This window comes from Arachis stenosperma, chromosome 10 (genome assembly GCF_014773155.1).
Source record: "Arachis stenosperma cultivar V10309 chromosome 10, arast.V10309.gnm1.PFL2, whole genome shotgun sequence".
NCBI lineage: Eukaryota > Viridiplantae > Streptophyta > Magnoliopsida > Fabales > Fabaceae > Arachis > Arachis stenosperma.
Window position 1 is genome coordinate 62,743,071 of NC_080386.1, and position 19,643 is coordinate 62,762,713.

The window sequence follows — 19,643 nt, forward strand, 5'->3', positions numbered from 1 at the left end:
TCTGAATGGAGCATCATAGGTATTTTCTATGATGGTCTCTCTAAACTATCCAAGATGTCCTTGGATAGCTCTGCTGGAGGATCTCTTCATCTGAAGAAGACGCCTACAGAAGCTCAAGAGCTAATTGAAATGGTTGCAAATAACCAATTCATGTACACTTCTGAAAGAAATCCTGTGAACAATGGGACAAGTCAGAAGAAAGGAGTTCTTGAGATTGACACTCTGAATGCCATATTGGCTCAGAACAAAATATTGACTCAACAAGTCAATCTGATTTCTCAAAGTCTGTCTGGAATGCAAAATGCACCTGGCAGTACTAAGGATGCTTCATCTGAGGAAGAAGCTTATGATCCTGAGAACCCTTCAATGGAAGAGGTGAATTACCTAGGAGAACCCTATGGAAACACCTACAATTCTTCATGGAGAAATCACCCAAATTTCTCATGGAAGAATCAAGAGAGACCTCAACAAGGTTTCAACAACAATAATGGTGGAAGAAACAGGTTTAGCAATGGCAAGCCTTTTCCATCATCTTCTCAGCAACAGACAGAGACTTCTAAGCAGAACCCCTCTGACTTAGCAACCATGGTCTCTTATCTAATCAAAACCACTCAAAGTTTCATGACACAAACAAGGTCTTCCATTAGGAATTTGGAAGCACAAGTGGGACAGCTGAGCAAGAAAGTTACTGAACTCCCTCCTAGTACTCTCCCAAGCAATACAGAACAAAATCCAAAAGGAGAGTGCAATGCTCTCAATATGGCCGAATATGGAGAGGAAGGGGAGGAAGTGAACGCCACTGAGGAAGACCTGAATGGGCGTGCACTAGCCTCCAATGAGTTCCCTAATGAGGAACCATGGGAATCTGAGGCTCAAAATGAGACCATAGAGATTCCATTGGACTTACTTCTGCCATTCATGAGCTCTGATGAGTATTCTTCCTCTGAAGAGGATGAGTATGTCACTGAAGAGTAAGTTGCTAAATACCTTGGAGCAATCATGAAGCTAAACGACAAGTTATTTGGAAATGAGACTTGGGAGGATGAACCCCCTTTGCTCACCAAAGAACTGGATGACTTGTCTAGGCAGAAATTACCTCAAAAGAGACAAGATCCTGAGAAGTTTTCAATACCTTGTACCATAGGCACCATGACCTTCAAGAAGGCTCTGTGTGACTTAGGGTCAAGTGTGAACCTCATGCCTCTCTCTGTAATGGAGAAGCTAGGGATCTTTGAGGTACAAGCTGCAAGAATCTCACTAGAGATGGCAGACAACTCAAGAAAACAAGCTCATGGACTTGCAGAGAATGTTTTGGTAAAAGTTGAAGACCATTACATCCCTACTGATTTCATAGTCCTAGAGACTGGGAAGTGCATGGATGAATCCATCATCCTTGGCAGACCCTTCCTAGCCACAGCAAAGGCTGTGATTGATGTTGATGGGGGTAAACTGATCATTCAAGTGAATGAAGAATCCTATGTGTTTAAGGCTCAAGGATATCCCTCTATCATCATGGAGAAGAAGCATGAAGAGCTTCTCCCAAATCAGAGACAAATAGAGCCCCCACAGTCAAACTCTAAGTTTGGTGTTGGGAGGCCACAACCAAACTCTAAGTTTGGTGTTGTACCCCCACATTCAAACTCTAAGTTTGGTGTTGGGAGGTTCCAACATTGCTCTGAGTATCTGTGAGGCTCCATGAGAGCCCTCTGTCAAGCTACTGACATTAAAGAAGCGCTTGTTGGGAGGCAACCCAATGACTATATTTTATCTATTTTCTTTTGTTATTTTATGTTTTTTGTAGGTTGATGATCATAAGAAGTCACAAAATCAATTGAAAAAGCAAAAACAGAATGAAAAACAGGAAGAAAAACAGCACACCCTGGAGGAAGAACTCACTGGCGTTTAAACGCCAGTGAGGCTAGCAGTTGGGCGTTTAACGCCCAGTCTGGCACCATTCTGGGCGTTTAACGCCAGAAAGGGGCACCAGACTGGCGTTAAACGCCAGAAAAGGGCAAGAACCTGGCGTTAAACGCCAGGAATGGGCACCAGCCCGGCGTTTAACGCCAGAAATGGCTCAAAACGTGATTTTGAGCAACATTTGGTGCAGGGATGACTTTTCCTTGACACCTAAGGATCTGTGGACCCCACAGGATCCCCACCAACCCCACCACCACTCTCTCTCTTCTTCCCCCATTCACCAATCACCTCATTACCTCTTCCCCAAAACCCCTTCACCTATCAAATCCCATCTTTCTCTTCACCACTCACATCCATCCTTCATAAAACCCCACCAACCTCACCCTTCAAATTTAAACTACTTTCCCTCCCAAAACCCCCCCATAATGGCCGAACCCCATCTCCCCTCTCTCCTATAAATACCCTTCTTCACTCCTTCATTTTCACACAACCTAAACACCACTTCCCCCCTACTTGGCCGAATACATAAGCCATCTCCTTCTTCCTCATTTCTTCTTCTTCTACTCTCTTCTTTCTTCTTATTGCTCGAGGACGAGCAAACCTTTTAAGTTTGGTGTGGTAAAAGCGTTGCTTTTTCGTTTTCCATAACCATTTATGGCATCCAAGACCGGAGAAACCTCTAGAAAGAGGAAAGGGAAGGCAAAAGCTTCCACCTCCGAGTCATGGGAGATGGATAGATTCATCTCAAGGGTGCATCAAGACCACTTCTATGAAGTTGTGGCCTTGAAGAAAGTGATCCCCGAGGTCCCCTTTTCACTCAAAAAGGGTGAATATCCGGAGATTCGCCATGAGATCCGAAGAAGAGGTTGGGAAGTGCTTACCAACCCCATTCAACAAGTCGGAATCTTGATGGTTCAAGAGTTCTATGCCAATGCATGGATCACCAAGAACCATGACCAAAGTGTGAACCCGGATCCAAAGAATTATCTTACTATGGTTCGGGGGAAATACTTGGATTTTAGTCCGGAAAATGTAAGGTTAGCATTCAACTTGCCCATGATGCAAGGAGATGAACATCCTTACACTAGAAGGGTCAACTTTGATCAAAGGTTGGACCAAGTCCTCACAGTCATATGTGAAGAGGGCGCACAATGGAAGAGAGATTCAAGAGGCAAGCCGGTTCAATTGAGAAGGCATGACCTCAAGCCCATGGCACTACAAGAAAAAAGGCCTATGGCCACGCTTTTTTCTTGGCACGCTTCAAAAGCGTGGCCAAAAGTGGTCAATGGCCACGCTTTTATGAGGGTGGCGATAGATTAGAGATTTGGCCAATTTTTTTTTGCCACGCTTCAAAAGCGTGGCGAAAAGGATCAACGGCCACGCTTTTGTAAGGGTGGCAATTGATTAGAGAAAAGGCCACGTTTTTTTTCTGCCACGCTTCAAAAGCGTGGCCATAGAGAGAAACAAGGACGTTTTAAAAGCGTGGCGACATGGTTTCATTACGGCCACGCTTACAAAACGTGGCTATATGCTAGTACACTTTTGCCACGCTTTAAAAGCGTGGCCAAAAGTTTTTTTTCTGCCCACGCTTTAAAAGCGTGGCCGTAGAGAGCAATAATAACGTTTTAAAAGTGTGGCGAGAAGGCCCCCTGTAAGACCTAGAAATTTTAGAAGATTTTCTTAAGAGCTAATTTAGATTTATTTATCACTAAGTATTTTAATCTTTGAAATTATTTTATTGAAGATACTTAAAACAAATTTTGACTAATTGAGTTTAAAGTAATTTAAGATTTTATCTGATTTTATAATTATCGAATTATTTTCTATATTTCAAATTATAAGGTTTAGAAAATGTAAAATAATAAGAATTTTATATAATATACTCTAATTTTATTAAAATTTATTAAATTCCAATTTACCCAAAATTTCTAATTTTATTTTTATCCCAAATTAAATCCTAATTCCTAAATTAAACCCCACAAACCCTAATTTCCACCACCTCACCGTCACTCACCCTTTTTTCCACCGCCATTCCCTTCCTAACAGCACTAACACCTATCAGCTTTGGCAAAAACTAAAGAAAGAAGGAAAGAAAAGAAAAGAGAGGGGGAACGAAGGAACAGAAGGGAGAAAGGAGGGGGAGAGAGGGCCGCGACGGGGGAGAAGAGAAGAGGGGAAGGAGACGCGCCGGTGTTGCTGGGTGTTGCCGCCGCCGTCGCAACCTTGCCAAGCCTTGGAGGGAGACCCCGCCGTTAAGCCGCGTCACCGTCGAACTCGTCCAACCGCGCCACCGCGCTCAGCCCTGTCTCGCGTCGCCACTGTGCCATGCGTCACCGCCGTTCGCACTGTCAGTTTCGCGCAGGGGAAACCATGGCCGTCGAGGGTCCATCCACGCCGTAGCTGAAGCTTGAACGCCGCTGCAACCACCGCGTGTTATCGTCTTCAAATCGCCGCCGTTGGAGTCGCGAACAGAGATCGCACGCAAGGGAAATCGTCGAGGAGCTTCCGTCGTCGCCGCGTGCTGGGCTCGCCGTCGTTCTGCCCGCGCAGTTGCTGCGTTGCCGGAGCTCCTCGCCGCCGCTGCTGGCCCCGGAAACCGCCTTTCAAGCCTGTGTCTGTTGGTAAGCCCTAACCCTGCTCCAGCTTCTTTATCCGTTAAGTTCACCTTTATCGTGAGAGTTGTCGCTGAGGTTGTCTGTGCCAGGTTAGACGGTCACCGTGAGTCTCTTTGCCGCCATCCAAGCTGCCATCAGAAGGATCCACCACAGCCTCCTCTGTTCTTGTCTTCGAATCAGTACTGCCCTTTTCCAGTTTCAATCCCAATTCTGCTATTTCTGAATATGTAACTCCTCAGTCCTTACTCTGGAATGAATTTGTCTTTCCTCTGAAAGTTGCCCTGGATGAACTTGGTTATTGTGCTGTTTTGGTGTTGAATTCTGGACTTGTGATTGCTGTTTGTTGTATTTTTTTTTCATTGTCCAAAATAGATGCTGTGGAAGTGTTACTGTTTCATTAATTTTTCTTGGTTTGTTGTTGCTGAGTTCTACTCTGCTTGTTGCTTGGTCCATATTATATGAACTGCAATGATTTCAGTTTGTGGAACTGGTTAAGTCATATGAATTCTGTTTGCTGCTTGCTTGAACCTGGGAAACATGCTATTTACTGCTGCTGTTTGATAAGTGTTGCTGCTTCGTGCCATGTGTTAGCAACTCGTTTTCTTGTTGGGATTCTTTGTGCTTATTATGCATTCATGCTCATTACATCCTTAATCATTGGCTGCTGCTGATTTCTCAATTTGCATTTCCTCTTCTGCTCACTTTCTATGCATGTATATATGATGTTCATTCTTGGATTCTTTTGGTGGGGTGTTTGCCTAAATTTGCTTGGCATTGGGAAATTGTTGTGTGATCATGCAATTGCACTTGGATTCTTTTGCAACAATTATTCATGAATCTTATTTTTCATTTTCTTTTCACTATTAAGTAAATAATTAAATTAATTTCACATTGTACAAAAGCACATGGGACTGTGGCCTAAAACATTGGATATCTGAAAGTAAATAGAAATTAAATTGATGTTTTCAATGAGAAGGATTTCTGCTAATTCTGAGAGATTGAGGTTATTCATTTGTTTGTGATAGAAAACATTGTGTCCCTACTTTGATGTGGTTTCTGATGCTTGCATTGTACTGCCATTATCTAATATAATCTGAAATTCTGAACAGCCATTTGAATTTGTATTTGCATTTCTCAATCATGCACTATTATTATATTGTCTATTGTTAATTCAAGTATAGTACACACGTCCTTTTTTTTTCTTGCCTATGGCCTATCATAAATTGTTTTAATAATCTTTTCATTTTTACTTCTTTACAAAGTTGATGATTACAGTCATGATCATAATGGCAAATATGACAAATCTTAATATTGTGCTTGGGCAATTCATGCAACTGATATAATTAACTCCCTAAAGTTCTCCACCTCCCTCCTCTCCTGCTGTAGTGGCTGTAGTGCTGTTATTAGAATTAATGCTTTCTTATTTTTAATTGTTTTTCCTGTTTTCCAGGTTCCATTGTAGGTCTAAACTTTGCTGTTTATGAGTCTTTGAAAGATTGGTTAGTTAAATCCAATCCATTTGGTCTAGTGCAAGATTCTGAGTTGAGTGTGACAACTCGCCTGAGTCAATGGATTACTGCAATCAGAAATGATGCGTTGATGGAAAAGGACTTGCTCTGCCCAGTCAGATTGTAAGTTCGGCTTTGCTATGTCCTAATTCAGCCGAAAATCGGGGATTCTGGAGTATTACACTCTTGCTTCTTCTTGTCTTATGTCTTACTTTATCTTTTGTAACTTAAACATGTTTTTGTTCCCTTGTTGATTTTGCTATTTCAGGGAAGCTGTGAAACATTTTGGTCCTGGTCCTAGTGTTCCTCACAGCCATACCAAGCCTTGTGTACGATCCAAGGGAAGGAAGTTTGAGAGGGCTAGAGGAAGAAAGAACAACAAAGGACTTGGTGTTTAAGTTGTATTGTTTCTGTATTTTTCTACCGTTTTTAGTTTTGGAATTTGAACTTGAAATTTATTTTGTATTTGAATATTAGTTTATTAATGTATAAAATAATTAAAGCAAAAATTGTCACTAATTATTGTTTGATTTGTCTTGCAATAAAAATTGCATACAATATTTATAGGTTTGGTAATAAAAAAAGATTGAAAATTTATATTGTAGTAATTAAGATCAAGTAAGGAAAAGAAATTTTTTTTTTAATTTAACAAGCCTTTCGCCACGCTTTTAAAGCGTGGCTGTATATCTCCCTATCGCCACGCTTTAAAAGCGTGGCCGTATCTCTCCCTATTGCCACGTTTCAAAAGCGTGGCCGTATCTCTATCTATCGCCACGCTTTTAAAGCGTGGCCGTATTTCCTACCTATAGCCACGCTTTTAAAGCGTGGCCGTATTTCCCACCTATAGCCACGCTTTTTCAAGTGGCTGTTTGTAAAAAAGCGTGGCAAACAAAAAGCGTGGCAGTAGACTGCAAAAAGCGTGGCGATAGAGCAACCGCCACCCTTTGATAGGCCACCCTTTCGAAAGCGTGGCGATAGTTCAAAAAGCGTGGCGAAAAGCTATCGCCACGCTTTTTTCAGCTTTTCGCCACGCTTTAAAAGCGTGGCAAAAGACGTGTTTTCTTGTAGTGTGGCTAGAGGATGGTTGGAGTTTATCCAACGCTCAATCATTCCCACTAGCAACCGGTCCGAAGTTACTCTAGACCGGGCCATCATGATTCATAGCATCATGATTGGAGAAGAAGTGGAAGTTCATGAGGTTATAGCCCAAGAACTCTATAAAGTGGCGGACAAGTCCTCCACCTTGGCAAGGCTAGCCTTTCCTCATCTCATTTGTCACCTCTGTTATTCAGTTGGAGTTGACATAGAAGGAGACACCCCCATTGATGAGGACAAGCCCATCACCAAGAAAAGGATGGAGCAAACAAGAGACCCCTCTCATCATGAGATCCCTGAGATACCTCAAGGGATGCACTTTCCTCCACAAGACTATTCGGAGCAAGTAAACGCCTCCCTAGGAGAATTGAGTTCCAACATGGGACAACTAAGGGTGGAGCACCAAGAACACTCCATTCTCCTCCATGAAATTAGAGAAGATCAAAGAATCATGAGAGAGGAGCAACAAAGACAAGGAAGAGACATTGAGGAGCTCAAGCACTCTATAAGACCTTCAAGAGGAAGAACAAGCCGCCATCACTAAGGTGGACCCGTTCTTTAATTTCCTTGTTCTTTATTCTTCTGTTTTTCGAATTTTATGCTTATGTTTATCTATGTTTGTGTCTTGTGGTCATTAGTGTCTATGCCTTAAAGTTATGAATGTCCTATGAATCCATCACCTTTCTTAAATAAATAATGTTCTTAATTGAAAAAGAAAAGAATTGCATGAATTTTGAATTTTATAACAGTTTAATTATTTTGATGTGGTGGCAACACTTTTGTTCTCTGAATGTATGCTTGAACAGTGCATATGTCTTTTGAATTTGTGGTTCATGAATGTTGGATCTTGAAAGAATGATGAAAAAAGGAGACATGTTACTGAGGATCTGAAAAATCATAAAAATGATTCTTGAAGCAAGAAAAAGCAGTGAATACAAAAAAAAAAAGAGGAAGCAAACGAAAAAAAAACAAAAAAAAAAGAGAAAAAGAAAGAAAAAGAAAGACATTAAGTTGTGATCCAAGGCAATAAGAGTGTGCTTAAGAACCCTGGACACCTCTATTTGGGGACTTTAGCAAAGCTGAGTCACAATCTAAAAAGGTTCACCCAATTATGTGTCTGTGGCATGTATGTATCCGGTGGTAATACTGGAAGACAGAGTGCTTTGGGCCACGGCCAAGACTCAATAAGTAGCTGTGTTCAAGAATCATCATACTTAACTAGGAGAATCAATAACACTATCTGGATTCTGAGTTCCTAAAGAAGCCAATCATTCTGAATTCCAAAGGATAAAGTGAGATGCCAAAACTATTCAGAAGCAAAAAGCTAAAAGCCCCGCTCATCTAATTAATACTGATCTTCATAGATGTTTTTGGAGTTCATTGCATATTCTCTTCTTTTTATCCTATTTGATCTTCAGTTGCTTGGGGACAAGCAACAATTTAAGTTTGGTGTTGTGATGAGTGGATAATTTATATACTTTTTGGCATTGTTTTTAGTATGTTTTTAGTATGATCTAGTTAGTTTTTATTATATTTTTATTAGTTTTTAGTTAAAATTCACTTTTCTGGACTTTACTATGAGTTTGTGTGTTTTTCTGTGATTTCAGGTATTTTCTGACTGAAATTGAGGGATCTAAGCAAAAATCTGATCCAGAGACTAAAAAGGACTGCAGATGCTGTTGGATTCTGACCTCCCTGCACTCGAAGTGGATTTTCTGGAGCTACAGAAGCCCAATTGGCGCGCTCTCAACGGCGTTGGAAAGTAGACATCCTGGGCTTTCCAGCAATATATGATAGTCCATACTTTGCCCAAGATTTGATGGCCCAAACCGGCGTTCAAAGTCACTTACAGAAATTCCAGCGTTAAACGCCGGAACTGGCACCTAAATGGGAGTTAAACGCCCAAACTGGCATAAAAGCTGGCGTTTAACTCCAAGAGGAGTCTCTACACGAAAATGCTTCATTTGCTCAGCCCAAGCACACACCAAGTGGGCCCGGAAGTGGATTTTTATGTCATTTACTCATCTTTGTACACCTTAGGCTACTAGTTTTCTATAAGTAGGACCTTTTACTATTGTATAGAGAGGAATCGGGGGTAGCTATCTCTAAGTTTCATGCTCTCTTAGATCATTTGGGAGGCTGGCCTCACGGCCATGCCTAGACCTTGTTCTTATGTATTTTCAACGGTGGAGTTTCTACACACCATAGATTAAGGTGTGGAGCTCTGCTGTACCTCGAGTATTAATGCAATTACTATTGTTCTTCTATTCAATTCCGCTTGTTCTTTGTCCAAGATATCACTTGTTCTTCAACTTGATGAATGTGATGATCCGTGACACTCATCATCATTCTCACCTATGAACAAGGTGACTGACAACCACTTTTGTTCTACAAGCAACCAAGGCTCTAGTGAATATCTCTTGGATTCTTTAACCGGAATCTTCGTGGTATAGGCAAGAACTGATGGCAGCATTCAAGAGAATCCGGAAGGTCTAACCTTGTCTGTGGTATTCTGAGTAGGATTCAATGACTGAATGACTGTGACGTGCTTCAAACTCCTAGCAGGCGGGGCGTTAGTGACAGACGCAAAAGAATCAATGGATTCTATTCCGGCCTGACCGAGAACCGACAGCTGAATTCCGCGTGCTGTGACAGAGCATATGCAATCGTTTTCACTGAGAGGATGGGAGGTAGCCACTGACAACGGTGAAACCCTACACGAGCTTGCCATGGAAAGGAGTAGGAAGGATTGGATGAAGACAGTAGGAAAGCAGAGAGACAGAAGGGAAGGCATCTTCATACACTTATCTGAAGCTCTCACCAATGATATACATAAGTATCTCTATCTTTATCTTTATGCTTTATTCGTTTATCACTATACCCATTTGAGTCTGCCTGACTAAGATTTACAAGGTGACCATAGCTTGCTTCATAGCAACAATCTCCGTGGGATCGACCCTTACTCGCGTAAGGTTTATTACTTGGACGACCCAGTGCACTTGCTGGTTAGTTGTGCGAAGTTGTGTTTATGCCATGGTATTGAGCACCAAGTCTTTGGAGCCATTACTAGGGATTGTTTTGTGTTGTAGTGATCACAATTTTGTGCACCAGAGATGCTTGGTCCCTTCCGTCTCTCTGCTTTCCTACTGTCTTCATCCAATTCTTCTTACTCCTTTCCATGGCAAGCTTATGCAAGGGTTTCACCGTTGTCAGTGGCTACCTCCCATCCTCTCAGTGGAAATGTTCAACGCACCCTGTCACGGCACGGCTATCCATCTGTCGGTTCTCAATCAGGCCGAAATAGAATCTAGTGATTCTTTTGCGTCTGTCACTAACGCCCCGCCCTCAGGAGTTTGAAGCACGTCACAGTCATTCAATCATTGAATCCTACTCAGAATACCACAAACAAGGTTAGACCTTCCGGATTCTCTTGAATGCCGCCATCAGTTCTTGCCTATACCACGAAGACTCTGATCTCACGGAATGGCTGGCTCGGTTGTCAGGCGAGCGCTCGGTTGTCAGGCGATCAACCATGCATCGTGTATCAGGAATCCAAGAGAAATTCACCAAATCTAAGGTAGAACGGAGGTGGTTGTCAGTCACACGTTCATAGGTGAGAATGATGATGAGTGTCACGGATCATCACATTCATCAAGTTGAAGAACAAGTGATATCTTGGAACAAGAACAAGCGGAATTGAATAGAAGAACAATAGTAATTGCATTAATACTCGAGGTACAACAGAGCTCCACACCTTAATCTATGGTGTGTAGAAACTCCACCGTTGAAAATACTTAAGAACAAGGTCTAGGCATGGCCGAATGGCCAGCCTCCCAAAGTGATCAAAAGATCTAAAGATCAAAAGATTCCAAAGATCAGAAGATGAAAACATAATAGTAAAAGGTCCTACTTATAGAAAACTAGTAGCCTAAGGTTTACAAAGATGAGTAAATGACATAAAAATCCACTTCTGGGCCCACTTGGTGTGTGCTTGGGCTGAGCATTGAAGCACTTTTGTGTAGAGACTCTTCTTGGAGTTAAACGCCAGCTTTTGTGCCAGTTTGGGCGTTTAACTCCCATTTTGGTGCCAGTTCCGGCGTTTAACGCTGGGAATTCTGAGGGTGACTTTGAACGCCGGTTTGGGCCATCAAATCTTGGACAAAGTATGGACTATCATATAATTCTGGAAAGCCCAGGATGTCTACTTTCCAAAGCCGTTGAGAGCGCGCCAATTGGGCTTCTGTAGCTCCAGAAAATCCACTTCGAGTGCAGGGAGGTCAGAATCCAACAGCATCTGCAGTCCTTTTCAGTCTCTGAATCAGATTTTTGATCAGGTCCCTCAATTTCAGCCAGAAAATACCTGAAATCACAAAAAAACACACAAACTCATAGTAAAGTCCAGAAAAGTGAATTTTAGCTAAAAACTAATAAAAATATACTAAAAACTAACTAGATCATACTAAAAACATACTAAAAACAATGCCAAAAAGCGTCCAAATTATCCGCTCATCACAACACCAAACTTAAATTGTTGCTTGTCCTCAAGCAACTGAAAATCAAATAAGATAAAAAGAAGAGAATATGCAATGAATTCCGAAAACATCTATGAAGATCAGTATTAATTAGATGAGCGGGGCTTTTAGCTTTTTGCCTCTGAATAGTTTTGACATCTCACTTTATCCTTTGAAATTCAGAATGGTTGGCTTCTTTAGGAACTCAGAATCCAGATAGTGTTATTGATTCTCCTGGCTAAGTATGATGATTCTTGAACACAGCTACTTATTGAGTCTTGGCTGTGGCCCAAAGCACTCTGTCTTCCAGTATTACCACCGGATACATACATGCCACAGACACATAATTGGGTGAACCTTTTCAGATTGTGACTCAGCTTTGCTAAAGTCCCCAATTAGAGGTGTCCAGGGTTCTTAAGCACACTCTTTTTGCCTTGGATCACAACTTTATTTCTTTCGTTTTCTTTTCTTTTTCTTTCTCCCCTTTTTTTCTTTTTCGTTTTTCTCCTTCTTTTTTTTTGTATTCACTGCTTTTTCTTGCTTCAAGAATCATTTTTATGATTTTTCAGATCCTCAGTAACATGTCTCCTTTTCCATCATTCTTTCAAGAGCCAACATTCATGAACCACAAATTCAAAAGACATATGCACTGTTCAAGCATGCATTCAGAAAACAAAAGTGTTGCCACCACATCAAAATAATTAAACTGTTATAAAATTCAAAATTCATGCAATTCTTATCTTTTTCAATTAAGAACATTTTTCATTTAAGAGAGGTGATGGATTCATAGGACATTCATAACTTTAAGGCATAGACACTAAGACACTAATGATCATAAGACACAAACATAGATAAACATAAGCACTAAATTTCGAAAATCAGGAAAATAAAGAACAAGGAGATTAAAGAACGGGTCCACCTTAGTGATGGCAGCTTGTTCTTCCTCTTGAAGGTCTTATGGAGTGCTTGAGCTCCTCAATGTCTCTTCCTTGCCTTTGTTGCTCCTCTCTCATGATTCTTTGATCTTCTCTAATTTCATGGAGGAGGATGGAATGTTCTTGGTGCTCCACCCTTAGTTGTCCCATGTTGGAACTCAATTCTCCTAGGGAGGTGTTGATTTGTTCCCAATAGTTTTGTGGAGGAAAGTGCATCCCTTGAGGCATCTCAAGGATTTCATGATGAGTGGGATCTCTTGTTTGCTGCATCCTTTTCTTAGTAATGGGCTTGAGGTCATGCCTTCTCAGTTGAACCGGCTTTCCTCTTGAATCTCTCTTCCATTGAGCGCCCTCTTCACAAATGTCTATGAGGACTTGGTCCAACCTTTGATCAAAGTTGACCCTTTTTGAGTTTGAAAGGGACCTCAGGGATCACCTTCTTCAAGGCCACAACTTCATAGAAGTGGTCTTGATGCGCCCTTGAGATGAATCTCTCCATCTCCCATGACTCGGAGGTGAAAGCTTTTGCCTTCCTTTTCCTCTTTCTAGAGGTTTCTCCGGCCTTGGATGCCATAAATGGTTATGGAAAAACAAAAAGCAATGCTTTTACCACACCAAACTTAAAAGGTTTGCTCGTCCTCGAGCAAAAGAAGAAAAAAAAGAGTAGAAGAAGAAGAAATGAGGAAGAAGGGAATGCCTTGGTGTTCGGCCAAAGAGGGGGAGAAGTGGTGTTTAGGTTGTGTGAAAATGAAGGAGTGAAAAAGGGTTTATATAGGAGAGGGGGGCTCATGGTTCGGTCATGTAGGGGTGGGTTTGGGAGTGAAAGTGGTTTGAATTTGAAGGGTGAGGTAGATGGGGTTTTATGAAGGATGGATGTGAGTGGTGAAGAGAAAGATGGGATTTGATAGGTGAAGGGTTTTTGGGGAAGAGGTGTTGAGGTGATTGGTGAATGGGTGAAGAAGAAAGAGAGTGGTGGGGTTGGTGGGGATCCTGTGGGGTCCACAGATCCTGAGGTGTCAAGGAAAAGTCATCCCTGCACCAAATGGCATGCAAAAACGCGTTTTGAGCCAATTCTAGCGTTAAACGCCGGGCTGGTGCCCATTTCTGGCGTTTAACGCCAGGTTCTTGCCCTTTTCTGGCGTTTAACGCCAGTCTGGTGCCCCTTTCTGGCGTTAAACGCCCAGAATGGTGCCAGACTGGGCGTTAAACGCCCATCTGCTAGCCTTACTGGCATTTAAACGCCAGTAGGTTCTTCCTCCAGGGTGTGTTGTTTTTCTTCCTGTTTTTCATTCTGTTTTTGCTTTTTCAATTGATTTTGTGACTTCTCATGATCATCAACCTACAAAAAACATAAAATAACAAAGAAAAATAGATAAAATATAACATTGGGTTGCCTCCCAACAAGCGCTTCTTTAATGTCAGTAGCTTGACAGAGGGCTCTCATGGAGCCTCACATTTTCTCAGAGCAATGTTGGAACCTCCCAACACCAAACTTAGAGTTTGAATGTGGGGGTTCAACACCAAACTTAGAGTTTGGTTGTGGCCTCCCAACACCAAACTTAGAGTTTGACTGTGGGGGCTCTGTTTGACTCTGATTTGAGAGAAGCTCTTCATGCTTCCTCTCCATGGTGACAGAGGGATATCCTTGAGCCTTAAACACAAAGGATTCTTCATTCACTTGAATGATCAGTTCACCTCCATCAACATCAATCACAGCCTTTGCTGTGGCTAGGAAGGGTCTGCCAAGGATGATAGATTCATCCATGCACTTCCCAGTCTCTAGGACTATAAAATCTGCAGGGATGTAATGGTCTTCAATCTTTACCAGAACATCCTCTACAAGTCCATAGGCTTGTTTCTTTGAATTGTCTGCCATCTCTAGTGAGATTCTTGCAGCTTGCACCTCAAAGATCCCTAGCTTCTCCATTACAGAGAGAGGCATGAGGTTTACACTTGACCCTAAGTCACACAGAGCCTTCTTGAAGGTCATGGTGCCTATGGTACAGGGTATGGAGAACTTCCCAGGGTCCTGCCTCTTTTGAGGTAATTTCTGCCTAGACAAGTCATCCAGTTCTTTGGTGAGCAAAGGGGGTTCATCCTCCCAAGTCTCATTTCCAAATAACTTGTCATTTAGCTTCATGATTGCTCCAAGGTATTTAGCAACTTGCTCTTCAGTGACATATTCGTCCTCTTCAGAGAAGGAATACTCATCAGAGCTCATGAAAGGCAGAAGCAAGTCCAATGGAATCTCTATGGTCTCATTTTGAGCCTCAGATTCCCATGGTTCCTCATTGGGGAACTCAGTGGAGGCCAGTGCACTCCCATTGAGGTCTTCCTCAGTGGCGTTCACTGCCCCTCCTTCCTCTCCAAATTCGGCCATGTTGATGGCCTTGCACTCTCCTTTTGGATTTTCTTCTGTATTGCTTGGGAGAGTACTAGGAGGGAGTTCAGTAATTTTCTTGCTCAGCTGTCCCACTTGTGCCTCCAAATTCCTAATGGAGGACCTTGTTTCAGTCATGAAACTTTGAGTGGTTTTGATTAGATCAGAGACCATGGTTGCTAAGTCAGAGTGGTTCTGCTTAGAATTCTCTGTCTGTTGCTGAGAAGATGATGGAAAAGGCTTGCCATTGCTAAACCTGTTTCTTCCACCATTATTATTGTTGAAACCTTGTTGAGGTCTCTGTTGATCATTCCATGAGAAATTTGGATGATTTCTCCATGAAGAATTATAGGTGTTTCCATAGGGTTCTCCTAGGTAATTCACCTATTCCATTGAAGGGTTCTCAGGATCATAAGCTTCTTCTTCAGATGAAGCATCCTTAGTACTGCTTGGTGCATTTTGCATTCCAGACAGACTTTGAGAAATCAAATTGACTTGTTGAGTCAATATTTTATTCTGAGCCAATATGGCATTCAGAGTATCAATCTCAAGAACTCCTTTCTTCTGATTAGTCCCATTGTTCACAGGATTCCTTTCAGAAGTGTACATGAATTGGTTATTTGCAACCATTTCAATTAGCTCTTGAGCTTCTGTAGGTCTTCTTCAGATGAAGAGATCCTCCAGCAGAGCTATCCAAAGACATCTTGGATAGTTCAGAGAGACCATCATAGAAAATACCTATGATGCTCCATTCAGAAAGCATGTCAGAAGGACATTTTCTGATCAATTGTTTGTATCTTTCCCAAGCTTCATAGAGGAATTCTCCATCCTTCTGTCTGAAGGTTTGGACTTCCACTCTAAGCTTACTCAATTTTTGAGGTGGAAAGAACTTTGCCAAGAAGGCATTGACTAGTTTTTCCCATGAGTCCAGGCTTTCTTTAGGTTGTGAGTCCAACCATGTCCTAGCTCTGTCTCTTACAGCAAAAGGGAATAGCATAAGTCTGTAGACCTCAGGGTCAACCCCATTAGTCTTGACAGTGTCACAGATTTGCAAGAATTCAGCTAAGAACTGATGAGGATCTTCCAATGGAAGTCCATGGAACTTGCAATTCTGTTGCATTAGAGAAACTAATTGAGGCTTAAGCTCAAAGTTGTTTGATCCAATGGCAGGGATAGAGATGCTTCTCCCATAGAAGTCGGGAGTAGGTGCAGTAAAGTCACCCAGCACCTTCTTTACATTGTTGGCATTGTTGTTATTTTCGGCTGCCATGTGTTCTTCTTCTTTGAAGATTTCTGTTAGGTCCTCTACAGAGAGTTGTGCCTTAGCTTCTCTTAGCTTTCGCTTCAAGGTCCTTTCAGGTTCAGGGTCAGCTTCAACAAGAATGCCTTTGTCTTTGTTCCTGCTCATATAAAAGAGAAGAGAACAAGAAAATGTGGAATCCTCTATGTCACAGTATAGAGATTCCTTGAGGTGTCAGAGAAGAAGAAAATTAGAAGGAAGAGGTAGAAGAATTCGAACTTAATCAGATAGAGTTCGAATTGTGCATTGAGAAGGAGTAGTACTCCATAAATAGAAGGATGTGAGAGGAGGGGAAGAGCTTTTTTTTTTTTGAAAATTAATTAAAATGATTTTAAAAACATTTTGAAAAACTTTAATTTGATTTTCGAAAATCAAGAGTGAGAAAGAAATCAAGTAATTTTTGAAAAAGATTTTGAAATTAGAAGTTAAAAAGATATGATTGAAAAGATACGGTTTGAAAACAATTTTAAAAAGATTTGATTTTAAAAATTAATGACTTGCCTAACAAGAAAAGATATGATTCAAACATTAAACCTTTCTCAACAGAAAAGGCAACATACTTGAATTGTTCAATCAAATCATTAATTGTTAGCAAGTATCTTTGAAAAAGGAAAGAAATTGATTTTGAAAACATTTGATTGAAAATATTTGATTTGAAAAAGATTTGATTTTGAAAAACTTTGAAAACTTGAAAAAAATCTGAATTAAAACAGAATCTTCCCTCTTGTGCCATCCTGGCGTTAAACGCCCAGAATGATGCACATTCTGGCGTTTAACGCCCAATGCACTCCCTTTTTGGGCGTTAAACGCCCAACCAGGCATCCTGGCTGGCGTTTAAACGCCAGTCTGTCCTTCTTCACTGGGCGTTTTGAACGCCCAGCTTTTTCTGTGTAATTCCTCTGCTGCATGTTCTGAATCTTCAGTTCCCTGGACTATTGACTTGAAAATAGAACCAAGATCAAATAAACAATGCATGCAAGACACCAAACTTAAAATTAGACACTAGACTCAACAAGAAACATAAAATCTTTTTTTTGGTTTTTATGGTTTTGTAATTTTTTTTGTGCTTTTTCGAAAATTATATGAAAATGGAAAATAAAGGTTTCAGAATTCTTAATTTGAATTCCAGGAATCATTGCAATGCTAGTCTAAGACTCCGGTCCAGGAATTAGACATGGCTTCACAGCCAGCCAAGCTTTCAAAGAAAGCTTCGGTCCAAAACACTAGACATGGCCAATGGCCAGCCAAGCCTTAGCAGATCATTGCTCCAATAGCAAGATTGATAGAAATCAACAAGCTCTTGTGATGATAAATTGAAACCTCGGTCCAATAAGATTAGACATGGCTTCTCAGCCAGCCAGATTTTAACAGATCATCATGAAACTCTAGAACTCATTTTTAAAGAAATTCTGAAAAATACCTAATCTAAGCAACAAGATGAACCGTCAGTTGTCCATACACGAAACAATCCCCGGCAACGGCGCCAAAAACTTGGTGCATGAAATTGTGATCAATACTTTTCACAACTCAAATAATCCCCGGTAATGAATCCAAAAACTTGGTGTTCAATACCATGGCATAAACACAACTTTGCACAACTAACCAGCAAGTGCACTGGGTCGTCCAAGTAATAAACCTTACGCGAGTAAGGGTCGATCCCACGGAGATTGTTGGTATGAAGCAAGCTATGGTCACCTTGTAAATCTTAGTCAGGCAGACTCAAATGGTTATGGATGATATATGAATAAAACATAAAGATAAAGATAGAGATACTTATGCAATTCATTGGTGAGAACTTCAGATAAGCGAATGGAGATGCTTGGTCCCTTCCGTCTCTCTGCTTTCCTACTGTCTTCATCCAATCCTTCTTACTCCTTTCCATGGCAAGCTTATGCAAGGGTTTCACCGTTGTCAGTGGCTACCTCCCATCCTCTCAGTGGAAATGTTCAACGCACCCTGTCACGGCACGGCTATCCATCTGTCGGTTCTCGATCAGGCCGGAATAGAATCCAGTGATTCTTTTGCGTCTGTCACTAACGCCCCGCCCTCAGGAGTTTGAAGCACGTCACAGTCATTCAATCATTGAATCCTACTCAGAATACCACAGACAAGGTTAGACCTTCCGGATTCTCTTGAATGCCGCCATCAGTTCTTGCCTATACCACGAAGACTCTGATCTCACAGAATGGCTGGCTCGGTTGTCAGGCGAGCGCTCGGTTGTCAGGCAATCAACCATGCATCGTGTATCAGGAATCCAAGAGATATTCACCCAATCTAAGGTAGAACGGAGGTGGTTGTCAGTCACACGTTCATAGGTGAGAATGATGATGAGTGTCACGGATCATCACATTCATCAAGTTGAAGAACAAGTGATATCTTGGAACAAGAACAAGCGGAATTGAATAGAAGAACAATAGTAATTGCATTAATACTCGAGGTACAGCAGAGCTCCACACCTTAATTTATGGTGTGTAGAAACTCCACCGTTGAAAATACATAAGAACAAGGTCTAGGCATGGCCGAATGGCCAGCCTCCCAAAGTGATCAAAAGATCTAAAGATCAAAAGATTCCAAAGATCAGAAGATGAAAACACAATAGTAAAAGGTCCTACTTATAGAAAACTAGTAGCCTAAGGTTTACAAAGATGAGTAAATGACATAAAAATCCACTTCCGGGCCCACTTGGTGTGTGCTTGGGCTGAGCATTGAAGCACTTTTGTGTAGAGACTCTTCTTGGAGTTAAACGCTAGCTTTTGTGCCAGTTTGGGCGTTTAACTCCCATTTTGGTGCCAGTTCCGGCGTTTAACGCTGGGAATTCTGAGGGTGACTTTGAACGCCGGTTTGGGCCATCAAATCTTGGGCAAAGTATGGACTATCATATATTGCTGGAAAGCCCAGGATGTCTACTTTCCAAAGCCGTTGAGAGCGCGCCAATTGGGCTTCTGTAGCTCCAGAAAATCCACTTCGAGTGCAGGGAGGTCAGAATCCAACAGCATCTGCAGTCCTTTTCACTCTCTGAATCAGATTTTTGCTCAGGTCCCTCAATTTCAGCCAGAAAATACCTGAAATCACAGAAAAACACACAAACTCATAGTAAAGTCCAGAAAAGTGAATTTTAGCTAAAAACTAATAAAAATATACTAAAAACTAACTAGATCATACTAAAAACATACTAAAAACAATGCCAAAAAGCGTACAAATTATCCGCTCATCAGTGTCCAACCTTTATTCTTTGTTTTTCTTGCCACTTTGGCTTTTTCTTCTTCTTTTTTTTTCTATTTTTGTTCCCAAGGGCTTTTTGCTTTATTGATAAGAACCTTTGTAACAGCAAGCTAACTCACACTTGAATGAGAATGGTATTATGCAACAATTATTTCATGAG

At 41.4% G+C, this 19,643-nt stretch overlaps 1 non-coding gene across 1 annotated transcript; it reads left to right on the plus strand.

The window, feature by feature from the left end:
- The first annotated feature begins 15,718 nt into the window (after window positions 1-15,718).
- On the plus strand, window positions 15,719-15,826 carry LOC130959640 (small nucleolar RNA R71). The gene has a single exon (XR_009078712.1). It is a non-coding gene; the product is annotated as a small nucleolar RNA R71 (small nucleolar RNA).
- Window positions 15,827-19,643: the final 3,817 nt, after the last annotated feature.